The sequence below is a fragment of the Microcebus murinus genome, chromosome 16, assembly GCF_040939455.1.
Source record: "Microcebus murinus isolate Inina chromosome 16, M.murinus_Inina_mat1.0, whole genome shotgun sequence".
NCBI classification, from domain to species: Eukaryota; Metazoa; Chordata; class Mammalia; order Primates; family Cheirogaleidae; genus Microcebus; species Microcebus murinus.
Genome location: NC_134119.1, coordinates 18,654,980 through 18,666,550, shown reverse-complemented (window position 1 = coordinate 18,666,550; position 11,571 = coordinate 18,654,980). Strand labels below are relative to the sequence as shown.

Sequence of the window (11,571 nt, the reverse complement as noted above, 5' to 3'; positions counted from 1 at the left end):
CCAGCATTTGCCACCCCCACCCCCATTTGAAGCACTTTCCCGGCCACGCCCATGATTCCTGAGGGTGACAGTAAATAAGCTTGGACCATAGATGTGGAGAGTAGTAACCAGTAGACCCAGGTGCCCAGTGACCTTTGGGGAGGTTCAGCCTGGGGTCTTGGATGTGGAGAGGAGACGCTCTGAGGGCTGGGCTCCCAATTTCAGGATCAGGGAAACAGTTCTTCCCGCAGAGCAGCTTCCAGTTGAGAGAGAAAAAAAAAAAAGATTCAGGAAAAACAGTTTCCTTTCCTTTCCTTTCCTTTCCTTTCCTTTCCTTTCCTTTCCTTTCCTTTCCTTTCCTTTCCTTTTTCCTTTCCTTTTTCCTTTCCTTTTTCCTTTCCTTTTTCCTTTCCTTTTTCCTTTCCTTTTTCCTTTCCTTTTTCCTTTCCTTTTTCCTTTCCTTTTTCCTTTCCTTTTTCCTTTCCTTTTTCCTTTCCTTTTTCCTTTCCTTTTTCCTTTCCTTTCCTTTCCTTTCCTTTCCTTTCCTTTCCTTTCCTTTCCTTTCCTTTCCTTTCCTTTTTCCTTTCCTTCCCTTTCCTTCCCCTTTCCCTTTCCCTTTCCCTTTCCCTTTCCCTTTCCCTTTCCCTTTCCTTTTTTTAAGTAGAAAGTTCTTACAGGAAAGGGACCGGTACTGTGGTTCAGGCTCTCAAAATTGATCAGTATAAGTCAAGGTTTCTGTGTCTGCTTACTTTTCCCCATCTTAATAAATATCTGAGTCACTAGAGGGAATACATACAATGTGTAAGAGAGGCAGAAAGAGAATCAATTAAGGAATCCCAGTGTAGCCATCATTCATCTTAGGAAATAGAGCACCAGTTACCTGAGCAGCCTTCTGTGTGCTATTGCCCCAAACAACCACCCCCTCAGTAGCCACTATCCTTAATTTTTTTGTGTATTCATCAGTTGCCTTTATTTGTAGTTTCACTTCAACTCTTCTGTACTCTTAAACAATAATTGAATAGTTTTCCATGTCCATAAACTTTTAGTATAGTTTTACATGGCGGTATCCTCTGGATCTTGCTTTTGTGGTACTGTAACTTGCTCCTGCTAGCTCACCTCCTGAATCTCTCTCAAGTCCACCCGTGTCTCTCCCTTTCTGTTTCTTCTGCTCTGGTCTAAGCCATTGTCATCACTTCCTTGATCTATCTAAGTTGCTGCCTTACAGTCCTTGGAAATGATGTGTTAGTGGAGACGTACGTAGGGACTCGTTAACTGCACTCAAGGAATCTGTTCACCTTAACAGACAAAACATTGGCTCACTCCTGTTGTAATAATTGATACATATGGTCACAGTTCCATGCATAAGGGCCAAGGAGTCAGGGTACGGTGGGTGTGGGAGGACACAACAGATAACTAGTGACTAGCTTTACTGGAGTCTTATTTACACTCAGATTGTGTAATTAGCTTCAGGTTGACTATCTTGCCTTCATTAATCCTGAGTAGCCAGTAATAAATACTTGCTATGTGAATTTTCTCATTGCTTTTGGATTTCAGTTATCTTTGATTCCCTAGCAAACATTCATATTGAATCAAGACATCATTATATAAAACTTCTATTATGAAAATCAAAGGGCCTTTCCAAGTTCTTAGACAACTATTTTTCCTGGTAAATGTATAGGCAAAAAGCTGATTTATTAATATGCTATTTATTCCTTTTTCTAGTTGTTGCTTTTTTATTTTATTTTGCAATATTTAACATTTGCTGAAAGACATTGAGAATGATCCAATGGACAAATATTTACACATTATCCAACTTGAGAAATAAAACATTTTCAATCCATTTGACACCCCAGGTGGTCTCATCCTTGATCATAGAACTTTTTCTCCCTGTTGGAGATAACAACTCCCTGGACACTAAGAGTTATTATTTCTATATGTCTCCCTATACTTTTCTACATATATATTCATCCTGAAAATTATACAGTATTGCTTTCATACTCATTGTTTACATGGAGTTTATATCATAATTTGAATATTATCTTGCAAATTATTTTAAGTATTAATTTTTTGAGATTTATCCATATTGATACATGTACCTGTTGTATAGTATTCTGTTATGTGACTATAGCATGATATTTTTATCCATTCCATTTTTATTAATTTCTATATTCTTTGACATTTTTTGTTGCTATTACTACCAATATTTGTATGAACATTCATATACATGTGTCTTTGTGGACATTTCATGAGTTTCTCTAAGGTGGGAGATTAATGATAACAACATTGATACTACTACTACTGATAATAAAATATGCAACTTGTTGAAAACTAAAAATGTAACTTTTGAATGTTTTACATAGATTAAATCATTTTAACCTCACATCAGCCCTATGAGAGAGGTAAATTATTATCACCTTTTTTACAGAATTAGAAAAATATAAGTGGGCAAATATTGGGTGATATGCAAATTTTAAATTTTACCAAATATAGCAAATACTTCTTCAAAGTGTTAAAACAATTTCCATTCACATTAGTGGTATATATAAATTCCTATTCATACACATTCTTATAGTACTTTATAATGTTGGGCTCAAGAGTGTGCATTATTTGTGTAAATGCTCAGATGAGAGAGACAGAGAGGTAGAAATATCAAAGTAAACTTTGTCTTAGGCATGGTGGAAGAGGAAGGAGATCACAGAGGTTGGAAGTTAAAGACACAGTACATAGCCCTTAAGAGAGTCCAGTGTTATTTAACATCTGGCACATGTCTGTCCAGGGGCTGGAGCTGTACAACCACAAAGTACTTGTTTTCCCAATGCTCACAGGGCTATTGAACATTGCAGGAAAAAGTCTGAATTAAAAATCAGAGGGTAGATAATGTCATTGTCTCTAACTTTCAACTCTTTCCCAGCTTGATCATTATAATTTCTCAGTGAGTGGTATGTGCTAAGCATGTCCTCCTTCTTTTTCTAGTTGTGAATCATAAGAGAGTTTTTACTTCCTTCAGTTGTGGAATAGCACAGAGAAAAATCAGTACCTTTTTAAAAATCTAAAATGTTCACTTTTCCTCAGCATGTATCAATTTTCTTACATCTCTTATAAAAGGAAAGAATGTTTATGCTACATATTTGATTGATGGGGAGATGTACTCAAATTATGAACACAAGGAGATTAAGAATCTTTACAACTGTGGTCAAATCAAATAAAAATAAAGCTTCCCAGCTCATGGAGGTTGTAGGAAATGCCATTTTCCCCTAACACACTAATATTAACACTTGAAGCACATAGGGACCTTAAAGTCCCACCAAATAAAAATTCCCACAGTGTGGGAAATGGGCTTTATACCACAGAGAAGGCTGCTTACCTCCTCATCAAAGAGCCCCTCTGTGTCCAGCAGATTCCAGAAACTCTGGCATTTTGCAAAAGAGCTATGCAAACATGTTTGACTAGGTTAAAGAGTAAGAATTGTTTAGCAAAGAAATAAAAATTCAGGTCATAAAATGTTAAGATATGCTTACAGCAACGAAACTGTATTTTAGTCACATATCCTATGTTTTTATGGGACATGCCTTTCTCCACCAAAAACTTTGAGCTACTATCACCTCCATAAAACACTACTCCCTAACCTTCAAAGGGAGAATTTAAGGACTCTGGAAGTTCTGATCCCCTATTGAATTTTATAGAAGAATCTTTATGAGGCCATGAACCACTCTTTCTGATTCTCTAATTCTGGAGAAAACATCAACAGTAGCGACAGAAGCTTCCTTCTTTTGTTTCTCAGTTGAACCTACTTTCAAAAGTTCTCTGAGTCCTTCAGATATCAACCTGGTTATTTAGTGCACAAAATTAAAAAATAAATAAATATCTCTTCCAGCCATTTCAGACAAAGACATCTAGGTTTTTTGTCACATTTATTGGTCAAATCCCCTTAGCTCAGGGATGGAATGTCTTATCTTCCTCCTTCCTAACACAAAGAAAATATATTTTATTTTAGATGCTTCATTGTGGAGGGGTCGGTTTCCAAGAGATTTAGTGATTATTATAAGCCTGTCCTTATCCTCCCAGGAAACTGTTAGAAGGTGGATAGAGTTTATCACAATATTCAAATGAAGAAGAAAAGAAAGAGTGGTTCATTTTGAAAATATATTGCTCTTTGTCTGCATCTTAATTAAACTAAAGTGTGTCTATTCTCCACTGGGAGATCTGTGTCTGAGCTCTAGTAAGTTATCTGAGATCTTAGACTATAATACATGTCTCCACAAGAGCCAGTCCCATTAAAGAATGTTCTAACTAGCAGAACTTCAGTTCATGAAGTACTCAGAAGTCAATCTTTTAAAGTAATTTATTAGCAAGAAGAAAGATTATGAGAGTCTGCTATTATCCAAGAGTGTTTTTATCCTGTGATAAGTTTCTGGAGGCATTGTTTGATACTTGTCTTCTTTTTAAATGGTGTGGGAGGTTGGAGTCCAGAGGAAGACAAAAAATATGTGAGGAATATAGAGAGATAAAAGGAAGAGGAGAAATAAAAGGGATAGAGAAGCAATGGAAGATACAAGAATTGTACAGGTAGAACGAATGCCATCTGCTAAAATGTTTCATTTCTCACTAATAAATTAGCATATACGCAAATCTCAGTTTCCTTAAGGAAAACATACATCGTTGTCATCTTTAACACATTCTAAAGTTATTTGGGGGAGTTATAATGAACTCTAAAGAATCAATATTTTGGAGAGGAGAAGCCACTCAGATGATACTAAACAGTAAGAATTAATTTTGGAAAGTATGTTGGTGAATACATACACATACCTACCAAAATGAGCCAATACCCCCTTCCCATCTCAGTCTTATAACCTTTGACCCATGAGCTTGGGCACAGAGGGTGAGTTTCTTAGTCTGTTTTCTGATGCCATAACAGAATAACACAGATTGAGTAATTTATGATGAACAGGAATTCATTTGATTCAGGGTTCTGGAGGCTGGGAAATCCAAGATCAAGGGCCCACATCTCATGAGGACCCTCTTGCTGTGTCATAACATGGCAGAAGGTATCACATGGTGAGGGACAGAGAGAGATAAAAGAAGCCAATCTCCTGAGACAACTAACACACTCCTGTAGTAATGGCATTAACCACTTCGGTACCAGGGTCGACTATAGTCGATAGCCACAGATGAATGCACACAGCGACTTTAGCCGACAGCCGAGATATGAAGGCACGCAGATGAGCGTCTACTTTAGCTGACAGCCATGATATGACTTTTCATTTATCAAAATAAAATCGTGAACATGTAAAAATAATGTAATGAAAACATATATGTATATGTTACCTATTCTGATTTACATTACAAGTAAAGCTGCCTATAAAGTAAAACAAGCTTTCAGTGTTTTCAAGCTTTCCTCATCACACAAGAGCAAAACGGACTAGTCATCAACGCACAGCACAAACTATCATGCAGACTATGAGTGCCGGCGGTGGGCAAGGTTTCGCGGCCGGTAAGTGCCGTACTGAAGTGGTTAATTCACTAATAGGGGCAAAGATTTCATGACCTAATCACCTCTAAAAGGCCCCACCTCTTATTTCAACGTGAGTTTTGGAAGTAACATTTAAACCATGGTATTCTACCCCTGCACCGCTCCCAAATGCATGTCCTTGTCACAATGCAATATACATTTACTCCATACCAATAATCCCAAAAGTCTTAACTGGCACCAACTCAAAAGTCCAACGTTCAGAGACTCATCTGAATCAGATATAGGTGAGACCCAAAGCACAATTCCTTGTGAGGCAAATTCTCTCCAGCTGTGAGCCTGTGAAATCAAAACAGGTTCTAAAATACCATGGTGGGACAGGCATAGGATAGCCATTCCCATCCCAAAAGGGGAAAATAGGCAAGATAAAAGGGGTAACTGCTCATAGGTAAGTCCAAAACCCAACAGGGAAAAGAACAAGATAGAGAACAATCTCCTTTTACTCCATTTCCTACATGCTGGGCACAGTGGTGCAGGGGTTGGGCTCCTAAGGCCTTAGGCAGCCCCATTCCTGTGGATTTTCTGGGCTCAGTCTAGCTTCAGCCCTCTCAGGTTGGAGTCCAGTGTCTACAGCTTTCTCAGGCTGATGCTGCAAACTGGTACCTCTATGGTTCTGGGATATTGAGTGGCCTCACTAACATGGCTCCACTAGGAATTACTCTAGTGGGGACTCTCTGGTGGCTCTGATCCACATTTCCATGCAGCATTGCCCTAGTAGGGGCTCTGTGTTTTGGCTCTGCCCTGCAGCAGGTCTGGCCCCCAGGCTGTTCACAGCATCCTTGGTGGAGCGAGCCACGCCCCCACAGCTCTTGCATTCTTCATTGAGAAACTCAGAACATTGGCAAAGTAATCTAAATTCAAATGCTTCAGAATGTTTTGAATGTGTGACCAGCAAGGCTGTGGGTGGGCACATCCTTGCATAGGTCAAGAACATGGAGTGATGTTTTGCTTCCACTGGCAGGAACCAGAGGCAGGACTTGGGGGGTCTTTCATGCTCAAGAACATTAAGAGCTTAGACTGCCCCAGGGGCAAAAGCATGGACCCTGGCAGCTTGGCAGTGTACTAAGAGCTGTGGCCAGCAGAGAAATCAAAGAGAAAAAGCAGTTGATAAATTCTAGGGAAACAGAAGCTGGGATTGTATTTTTAAATTTCACTTTTGTGCACTGTACTTCCTTTACGTCATTGTCAAGTATCAGCAAAGTCTAATTCACAGCCCTTTTGGAAGTTGTGCTTGAAGGAATCATCTTTGTCCACGTACTTTGGCAAAACAGACCAGAGAGAATAATTACAGCATGGAATAATTATGGTCATGGACTTGCGGGAGGAGATAGAGGGAGGGGACCCAGTCTCAGTCTGGAGCATGAGGAGCTGAGGGCACCGTGGACCCATGGAACGTTCCAGTACTCCTCAGGTTTCTTAGAAATACTTGCTGGCATTGACAGAGGGCTCTAATACAGACCACTGAACGGTAAAGGAAAAGGACGTCTCATTCTGGAAATTGATTGGAAGCAGAATAAGTCATATTTTTTGATAACTGTCTGCAACATTTGTAATAGCAAAAAAAAAAACACATTAAATCAGTAGTTACTGTAGTTAAATATTATCTTTCTCATATATCTTTCTCATTGTATCTTTTAAAATATAATTAATGAATATCATGATATTGTCCCCAAAAGTTGGGTTTTATTTCTTATTTTCCATTCTCAGACCATGACTCTGCCAGACCACGGAATCTTAGAGAAGCGCATATGTCATGCAGAGCCACAAGATGTCAGTCTAAGCTCAGTCATCTCCATGTCCCCTGGCTCTGGAAACAACTAAATTCTTTTTGCCTTTTATGCCCAAGAGGAATTTTGGGAACCTCAAGACCCCTCACTCGGGATTAGGTCCAGAGATCACAGCAGCCACTTGCCCCAGGAGCTCTTCCTGCCTGTTGCAGCCATCTTTGGTGGAGACTTGACAAGATATGAGACTTGACAAGAGATGTGACAACACAGACCTGGCTCCTCTCTGAGAGGCCACCACAGGAAACTGCATTCCAAGCCTGGAGTGCAGGGATCTCCCCCACAGGCCCTGCCTCTCCCCTATCTTCCCATCCTTTCTCCCCCTCTTCAGTTAGGCTGTGGGGCAGTGGAGCCAGCCTGCTGGCCTGGGGAGGTGTCTGTCTGGGCGTGAGAGCCTGCCTTCCCTTGTTCCAGGCACCCGGAGTCTTTACGAGTGACTCTCTTAGAGACCCCATCACTTGGCTTTAGAGATAAGAAAGTGTCTTTGTTGGGAACACTTGCTTTACCAGGTTGATATTCGCACTTCCTGTGAACCTACTTCCCTCACTGCCTCTCTTACAGGCCAGGAAGGAGGACCCAAGTGACGTTCAGTGTGTGAGGTCTCCTCTTGGTCAGCCCAGGGCAGGTCCTGGACCCAGAGGTTTGCAGCTCTTTTTAGAAGGTGGGTACTTTACTCACTTTGTCCCCAGGTTTGGTTCATTGTTGCCAATAGGGGGCCATGGTGAATGTCCTCAGTATCCTTTAAATATTACATTAATAACAATTATTAAGGAGAACTTAAAGTATGATTTGTGGATCAGTGTGCAGTACTAAAGAAACAAGGTAAACGGTACCGTGTTTTGAGTACTTACTTTATTTCATCTAAATATCCCAAGACAATAAAGTAATTATCACCCTCAATTGATAAATGGGGAAAGTATGAGCTCAGAAAGTATTCAATAACTTGTTCATGGTCTTATAGCTAGTGAGTAGGGCGGAAACACAGGTCTGTCTGATTCTAGAGCCCTCTACTTTTTTTCTTTTTTAAAATTCCTTTACTTCTGCTGTTTTCTATACAAAATGGTATCTGGTAAGTGGGCCTGAAAACCTTACCAAATAACCAGTTTTAAGTAGCTGTGTGAAAATTTTTATGAACAAAAGACTCCCTAGAAGAGGATAAGCCTCTTCCAGGGGGTTACAACAGACTCACCCATCTTCATCATTCTGAGGTGCCATGTGCTTCTGGCCTTCTGGCTAGAACTGCATAGTCAGAATTGGAAATAGAGGCAACTATTAGTGGTGACAAAGACAGTGAGTGTGCAGGACAGAATTGAGCTCCACTTCTAGGTTTGGATAGAACAAGTAATAACATATAATTATATAAAATAAATGATCACCACTACCATCCAACCTTGTATGATGGATGTCATGTATTTTTTTAAAAGACAAACATCAGTAAACCAATGTTGTATCTACTGCAGTCATTATCTGCGCTCTCTCCCCATCCCTACCTGCCCCCACCTATGGCTTCATATGAAAACTGAAAATAACCGAATGTCCATCAACAAAAAGTTAAATAAACAAATTTAGAATATGGAATACTACTTGACAATGGAAGGAACGAACTAATGATACACATGATGGCATGATTGAATATAAAAAAAAATTATGTAAATGAAGCCAGATAGAAAAGAGTATGTGCTGTGTAATTCTATTTACTGTATTTGAAATCCAAATTCAGAGAAAGTTAATCTACTGCAATAGATATCAAATAGTAGCTGTTGGGGAAGGGTTGGGGGAGTGTGAAGAATGACCTCAAAGGAGTATAAGGGAACTTCCTGGAGGGATGTAAATTTTCTGCTTATCATTTAGGGTGATAGTTACACATTATACAATTCTCAAAAACTCATCAAACGGAACATATGATGCCTGGAGCATTTTATTTTATGATAATTATATCTTGGCAAAAAAAAAAATCTAGATTACTGAAAATGTAGCATTCACTTGCCCCTCCTGAAAACAAAATGTAACAAATCAAAACACTCGATTTCTTATTACCTAAGGAATCTATCAAAATCTATAAAATGGGACTCCTCCACCTGCGCACCGGGCAGCGCTGGCTGGGGTTCTGCGCGTGCGCCGCCGGGGAAGGGGCGGCGGGCTTCGGGGCGCGGGGGTGGGATTCCGGGAGGGCCTTGGGGTCTTGGCGGGGAGTGGGGTGCAGGGGAGGGGGCGCGAGGCGGGGTGGGGACGATGAGGAGGGGCGGCAGTGGCGCCCAGGCACCGGCTGCCGAAGGGGTGCCCCCTGGTGCCGAGGGGCGCGCCCGCGGGGAGGGAGAGCGTGCAGCCGCAGAACCGACCCGAGGCGGGCTGCCTGCCCCCGAGTGGGACCCGCGGCCCGCGCGGGAGCTCTGGGCGGGCCGCAGACTCCGCTGGCCCCGGAAGAGGATACTGAGTCCCGGCTGCTGCCCACCGGCCGGCCGGGAGAGGCGACCCCAGGGGGCCGAGAGCACCCTGCTGCCCAGGACTGCGCTCTGCACGCGGCGCTTTTGGTGCGCCTGATCTTCAGCCTGTGCTCGCTGGTGGACGCCTTCCAGTGCATCCAGTGCAGCAGCAGCAGCAGCAGCGCCTTCCAGGGCTTCCACGGCGTCTCCGTGCTGCACGTCGGTCGACTGGCTGTCCGTGGCGTGCATGGTGGCCTACGTGCCCCTCATCTTCTGGGCCACCCGGCTGCTGGACACCAGAGGCCTGCGGCTCACCTCCTTGCTGGGCTCCAGCCTCCACTGCCTGGGCAGCTGGATCAAGTGCCGCAGTGTGCCATGCTGGGCCAGAGCCTCTGCTCCGTGGCCCAGGTGTTCATCCTGGGCTTGCCCTCCCGCCTTGCCTCAGTGCGGTTTGGGCCCAAAGAAGCGTCCACAGCTTGTTCCACCGCCGTGCTGGGTAATCAGCTTGGCACTGCAATTGGCTTTCTGCTACCACCCGTTTTAGTGCTCAACACGCAGAATGACACAGACATTCTGGCTTGTAATATCAGCACCATGTTTTACGGAACATCAGCAGTTGCCAAGCTTTTATTTATTTTAACAGTAATTGCTTTCAAAGAAAAACCTCAGTTTCCACCAAGACAGGCTCAAGCAGTTCTTCGAGACAGTCCCCCCGAAGAGCACTCCTAGAAGAAATCAGAAATTTGTTTAAAAACATTCCTGTTGTCCTTCTGTTGATCAGTTATGGTATCATGACTGCAGCATTTTATTCAGTCTCAACATCATTAAGCCAAATAATATTGACATATTATGAGGGGGAAGAAGAGAATGCTGGAAGGATTGGGCTGACCCTGGTAGTAGCTGGAATGGTGGGCTCTATTCTTTGTGGCTTATGGCTAGATTATACCAAAATGTACAGACTACTCTGATAGTTTACATTTTGGCGTTTATGGGAATGGTTATATTTACTTTAACATTGGACCTCGGATACATTATCATCGTGTTTGTTACTGGAGGGGTTCTTAGTTTCTGCATGACTGGTTACCTCCCCTTGGGTTTTGAATTTGCTGTTGAAATCACTTACCCTGAATCTGAAGGCACTTCATCTGGTCTTCTTAATGCTGCTGCACAGATATTTGGAATTTTGTTCACATTGGCTCAGGGGAAGCTCACATCAGACTACAGTCCTGGAGCAGGGAACATTTTCCTCGGTGTCTGGATGTTTACAGGCATCATTTTAACAGCATCAATCAGGCCTGATCTGAGAAGACATACATAAATATAGCAATTACAAACATTGATATTAAAGCTGTGCCAGTTGACAATCCCACAGATCAAGAATTAAAAGATGTTATGTTGCCCAACCTGTCAGAATCTGCAATTTGTGGTGACAGGAAAAGTTACTATCCTGAAGTAATTGGGATAGAGTGGGATCATCCTTGGAGAGCTATATGAGCACTAAGGTTGCGTTTATAGGTTGTAGGGAATGGATACTTACTGGAAAATTACTATATGAACTCTTAATGGGCAGATATTATTTTGCTTGTTAATTTAAGCAAATTTTGCTTAAAATACTTTTGCATACATACTGTTAACACTACCATTTATCAAATAAGTGTCCCATATGTAGTTTTATATTGTGTGAAAGTAAGCTTCTTGACATCTACTTTTCAAAAGTAGGTATTTTTCGGTTTTTTTTTTTTTTTTTTTTTTGGTTTTTGGTTTTTTTGGTAGAAAATGAAAGCTTAGAAAATTTTGTAAGATGATAATAATATGGAGGTCAATTCCCATAAGACACATAAGAGAATGTGAAGCTTGT

The 11,571-nt window shown here is 41.6% G+C and overlaps 1 pseudogene; it reads left to right on the top strand.

Annotated features, from left to right (window-relative positions):
- Positions 1–7,216: 7,216 nt before the first annotated feature.
- LOC105880036 (choline/ethanolamine transporter FLVCR1 pseudogene) lies at positions 7,217–11,207 on the top strand (annotated as a pseudogene).
- The last annotated feature ends 364 nt before the right edge of the window (positions 11,208–11,571 follow it).